We start from the raw sequence: 6,074 nt of genomic DNA on the forward strand, positions 1-6,074 counted from the left end.
TNCGCACCACGATGTACAACGTCCACAAGCAGGAGTGCTGGGATTAAAGGCGTGAGCCACCACCGTCTGGCTATGAAGATTTTTTAAAAGATAAATCTTTAAAAAAAAAAAAAAAAAAAAAACTAACCAAACATTACCTTTGCCTAAAAATGGATATGTCTGTATTCTGGAGAAACATCTTCAGTATATCTTAAATCCAAACACTACAAGCAATATTCTGCCTTCTAGCTTGGTGCTGGATGTAAATACATTTCATAATATTACAAAATCTAAAGACTTGTTTAATTACCAAATAATTGTTGCACACTGCTTTAGAACCTCCATCCATATTACAACAACCAAATTCCTTTGAGAATTCTCTTTTGGCTTTAAGAAGTGTAATCAAGGCAAAAAACACCCTCCTGCCCTATAGCTATAACATACGTCCACAAAATAAATTAAACTGTTTATGCTAGACACCATCAGAACACCGGAAGAAGAAAAAAAGTCTGCAATCCCAGCACAACCAGCAGGAAAAAAAATTTCTAATTCTACCAAAATTTTCCTCTGTGTGGAACAAAGATGTGGGGAAAGCTATCAAGCCATGTAGGGAATGATGTAAGGAAAGCTATCAAGCTCATATAATGAAGTCATTCTGCCCTTAACCAAAGAACAAAATTTTGAAATAATGTGGAAATGGAAGAGAAAAATCTCGGTCCACGAGAGGTTAAAATATATGGTTGCCAACTGCTCTTCCTTGCTTCCTTCTAAACAAGAATATCTTCAAGGCATTATCGCATGTAACAGAGCTCCTTTAACGTGTGGCGAAGAGGTGTGCCAACTACAACCTTGGCACCAGGAACCAGATTGCCAGTCTTCGCTATGTACGCAAAAATCACTCTTCGGTAAGATTCTCACGTTGACCACTCAATAAGAGAATTAAGGGGAAAAGAGCAAATGCTATGGGCCTCGAAATCATTTTGCTGAATCACAAATATTCCCAAATGTAAAGCTGCAGGAGTCGCTGAGCCTGTGCTCTGGCGGCCATACCTCAGCATGAATCTCCTCTCGGAGAAAAAAAAAAAAATGATGTTTAAATCCCTTCACTTTTTCCTTAAAGGTGAAGGAACGATCTCATGCTTAAAGCTTTCCAAAGCACTGCTTCCACGGCAAGGTCGCGCGTGCAGCTAACTCCACACACCGGTCTCAGGAAGGGGAACACGTTTCCCTTGTGCTGTGCAGCCCAAAGCCTCCAAGGACAAACACAGCCCCCTGGCCGGCGACAGGGGACACAATGGGTACCCTCGCCTTCGCTTAGCCTGTCACTCAGACCCTGCCACGCCGCACCGTGGACCCAGCACCCACAGGCTTCCCATAGCCCGGGAGCCCGAGCTCGCCCGGGCTACTCCAGGGCCGCGAGGGCCCACGGACACGCCGCCCAGCTCCGCGGGACCCCGCGTTCCGCCCTCGGCGCGGGGTCTCTCGCTGCCCAGCCCACTCCTCCCTTCCTTCCATCCGCGCGGCTCGCCGCCGGGCCTTACCGCGTGCTTCGGTCCGGAACCGCCCGGCCCGCCCCTCTCCACTTGTCCACACGAAGCGGCGTTGGTTGCTTCCTCGCCCCCCACGCTCCTAAGCCACACGCTGCCGCCTACTGATGCCGAAAACGGCTTCTAGGAACGCGCCATGTTCCGTGTCGCCACTCCAAACGACGAGGGCGCGCTAAAATTACGTCACGGGTTCCCAGCGCGCACGGGGGAGGCCGAGGAGGGAGGCGATAGGACAGCGGAGGGAAGGGGAGGGAGGAACTCGCGTTCGAACCCAAAGGCGCGCGGCAGCCAATAGGGTTGTGTGCGCTTGCGTGGTACCCGGAGCCAGGCGCCCGCATTGGGGCACCTGTAACTATGGAAACCGTAGGTCCCGAGAAAATCGATAAGTCTCCTGCGCTGATCGAAGCCTAAGTCAAAACCATTGCATCTTCACTATTCTATATCAGCTACTTGGTTCATGAGTCTATCACGGCAGAAGAGGGTCATCAAAAGAATCCCATTGATTTAAAAAAAAAAAAAAGAATCCCATTGATGAACCCTGCCACCATAGGTATTGGGATGGGCTTTGTTTTGGGGGGTGGGGTAGGAGTGTGGTTAGGGTTCTGCTGTTTTGTCAGGGTCTCAGGACTCCAGGCTGGCATCGCTGAGAATGACCTTCAAATCCCTATGCCTCCACTTCTCAAGTGTTAGGGTTACATGCATATAGTCTCTGTTGGGAAGGTTTAGGAGTGCCCAGTCCTTGAATTAGCCAAAGGCATTTCAAAAATAAGCTAGTGTGTGTGTGTGTGTGCCTTTCATTCTTGAATCCAAAGAGTTCCTGGCGAGTGGCTGCAAGTGCGTGACACTCTGGGAGCACAAAGTGGTGTAGCACAAACTCAACAGCTACATGGTTGCTCTAAAATTTATCCACATTCCAGTTGATGCTAATGTTGCCAACCCATAGACGATGTGTCCAATGGCAGAGCTACAAGCAATAGTTAGTGTTGGAAGAAAGGATTAAGTAGTTATTAAAAAAAGAAAGAAATTTTGAAAAATAGAACTCTTTTATTGGGGTCATAGGTCTTTTGTAAATCTTAGGAAATGTTTAATTTCAAAAAATGAGCATACACAAAGTGTGTCTAGAATACTAGGATCCCAAATTAGGATGTATTCAGAAGTACTAATTTTGACTAGTGATGAATGGAAGATGCAGGTGCATACTGTTGACAAAACAAATATTTACAGCTAGATGGATAACCCTCAGTCCACTGTACTTCATTACTATATTTGCATGCTCAATTTTGAGAGAATAGGGAAAATATTAGAATTAACTTACCATTGAGTATCTTCAGGATATATTTGAAATCTTTTTTGGGATGGTGGAGGGTGGGTTGCTAAGACTAGAACACACGGCCTTGCACATGCCAGGCAAGCGCTGTAACCACTAAACCATTTCCCCAGTGTGTATTTGAAAATCTTGATACAAACATGGTGCTTTTTAACATACAATTGAGAACTACAAAGAGAAAGCAGAAAATTGGTGATGAAATGCTAACTTAAAAAAACATTGATCCAGGTAGCGGTGGTGCACGCCTTTAATCCCAGCACTTGGGAGGCAGAGGTAGGCAGATTTCTGAGTTCAAGGCCAGCCTGGACTACAGAGTGAGTTCCAGGACAGCCAGGGCTACACAGAGAAACCCTGTCTCAAAAAAAGAGAAAGAAAGAAAGAAAGAAAGAAAGAAAGAAAGAAAGAAAGAAAGAAAGAAAGAAAGGAAAAAAGAGAAAAAAAGAAACATTGAGGGTTGGAGAGATAGCTCAGAGATTAAGAGCGCATGTAGAGGTTCTGGGTTCAATTCCCAGCATCCATATGGCAGTTCACACCATCTATAACCCCAGTTCCAGGGGATCCAATGTAGCCTTCTGATCTGTGAGGGCACCAGCAAGCTTCTAGTGGACAGACATACATGCAAAGAAAACACTCACATACATAAAATAATTATTAAGTTGTTATTTAATGAAAGAAACATTGGCTTCCCTCACCCCCCCCTCTCTCACACACACACACACACTTCTTTATAACATCAGTCAGATACTATGGTCCATCTCTGTAATCTCAGAACTCAGGAGGCAAAGTCAAGAAGATTGTGAGCTTTAAGACAACCTGGCTTATATAATAAGGTCCAGGCCAGCTTTGTCTATACACTAAGATCTTTGTGTTTTGGAGGGAAAGAGCAGACACAATACTGCACATCTGTAATCCCAGCACATCTGTAATCCCAGCACATCTGTAATCCCAGCACTCAGGTTTTTGGACACTCAAGGATCAGGAGTTTAAGGACCGACTCAGCCACATAATAGTTTGGGGGCAGCCTGAGCTACATGAGTCCTAGCTAAGAGAAACAAAAATAAAAAACACATAAACTTTAAAAATCAGCTCAACAATCCCAGAACTCAGGAGGCTAAAACAGGAGGACTACTACAAACTTGAGAATGGGTTTGGTGAACTCTGGTCCACCGGACGACAAAATGAGACCCTGTCTCAAAAATAAACAAACAAGCAAACTTTTTTCCTTAAACTTATTTATTTTTATTTATATGAGTACACTGTAACTGTCTTCAGACACACACCAGAAAAGGGCATCATATCCCATTACAGATGGTTTGTAAGCCACCATGTGTTTGCTGGGAATTGAATTCAGGATCTTTGGAAAAGCAGTCAGTGCTCTTAACTGCTGAGCAATCTCTCCAGCCCAGAAGCTAACTTTAAAAACAAAGAATAGGAATTTAAAAGATGTGTGTATTTGTGTGTGTATGTATGTGTGTGTGTGTGTATGTATGTGTGTGTATGTATGTGTGTGTATGTATGTGTGTGTGTGTGTCTGTGTGTGTGTATAGTATATTTGTTGGGATATATATAGCCCAACAAAGCTCAGTGGTAGAGTGCTTGCCTGTTATGCACAAAGCACGGGGTTTGATTCTTAGCACTACAAGAATGATTAGTGCTGCAGAGTAGTTTTCATGTTCTTGGTTTTACTGGAATTATTATGATGCTTAAGCTGAGTTGATTAAGGAGCATCTCCAGGATTAGTACAGCATACTTCTGGATATGTCTGTGAGGATGTTGATCATGAGGGCTTTAATCTATTGACTGGTTCAAAAGTTGAATGCTATACCTATGGAACATGGGGGTCTAGTTAGAGAAAGGAGATTCCTAGGGGTGTGCATTTGAAGAGTGCATCTAGCACCTGGCCACTCCCTACTAGTCTTTTTGGCTTCCTGGATGCCGTGTGGTAAATAGCTATCCTCTCTCATGACCTTCCTCAATATGCCTTCCTGCCAGCCTCAAAGCAACAGAGCTAGCTGTCCCTGGATCAAACTTTCTGAGACCATGAACCAAAATAAAATCACCTTCACTTGTTTTTCTCAGGTATGTGTCACAGTGATAAACATCTTACTAACACAAGTAACTAAATCGTTTATGAGATGCTTATTCCTTGAATAGCTTTTAAGTATAATAAATACAATTGTTTCTACATTGTAAAAGAATATAAGAATAAGTATAAAATATAGTAGGTACCCACAGAGACACTGAAATGATCCCAGATACAGAACAATTTTTCAAGCTGGAGAGATGGCTCAGCAGTTGAGTCTTTGTTGCTTTTTCAGAAGACCCAAGTTCTGCTTCCGGCATCTGTGGTTTGTTAACCTGTTGATTCCATCTCTGGGTAATCAGTTGCCATCTTCTGGCCTCTGTGGGCATTACACAAACATGGCGGATGGGCGTGCATACACACACACACACACACACACACACACACACACACACACACACACAAATTGATCAATCCTGTTCATCATGGTAGTTTTTCTCTGTGCTGGTGTACTCTTTGTTCACTTTTATTTCTATAGAAATTTCTCAGCAGTTTTAGCATCTTAATGCTGGCATCAGTATTGGGAAGAAAGACAATTTCTCTTCTATTCTCTTGTTATCTTTAGTATGGTCAGTCTCAGCTTAAGTTGATACACGATGACTTAACAGGTATTAAACATGATTTGTAGTAGTAACATTATGCGGTGCTGGAGATCAAAGTCAAGGCCTTACACATGCTAGACAGCACTATACCACATGGCCACCCCTTTTATTACTTTTAATTACTTAAAATGTAATTAAGACTTTTTATTAGATTTATTATGAATGCAGCATTCTGCCTGCACGTATGCTTGCAGTCCAGAAGAGGGCACCAGATTTCATTATAAAATGGTTATGACTAGTTGGAAGATCTTCTGGGTATATGCCCAGAAGAGGTATTGTTGGGTCCTCCGATAGTACTATGTTCAATTTTCTGAGGAACCGCCAACTGATTTGCAGAGTGGTTGTACAAGCTTGTGTTCATAGCAGCTTTATTTATAATAGCCAGAAGCTGGAAAGAACCCAGATGTTCCTCAATAGAGGAATGGATACAGAAACTGTGGTACATTTACACAGTGGAGTACTACTCAGCTATTAAAAACAATGAATTTATGAAATTCTTGGGCAAATGGATGGATCTGGAGGATATCATCCTTAAT

General features: G+C 43.1%; 1 protein-coding gene across 1 annotated transcript in view; it reads right to left on the reverse strand.

Moving 5' to 3' along the window:
• Positions 1-1,683, reverse strand: part of Ipo11 (importin 11) — a 136,842-nt gene extending 135,159 nt beyond the window's left edge. The window contains exon 1 of the mRNA XM_029544005.1: positions 1,521-1,683. The gene's annotated coding sequence lies outside the window, so the exon portion shown is untranslated. The remainder of the gene's footprint in view (positions 1-1,520) is intronic.
• Positions 1,684-6,074: the final 4,391 nt, after the last annotated feature.

Source organism: Mus pahari, chromosome 11 (assembly GCF_900095145.1).
Source record: "Mus pahari chromosome 11, PAHARI_EIJ_v1.1, whole genome shotgun sequence".
Taxonomy (NCBI): Eukaryota; Metazoa; Chordata; class Mammalia; order Rodentia; family Muridae; genus Mus; species Mus pahari.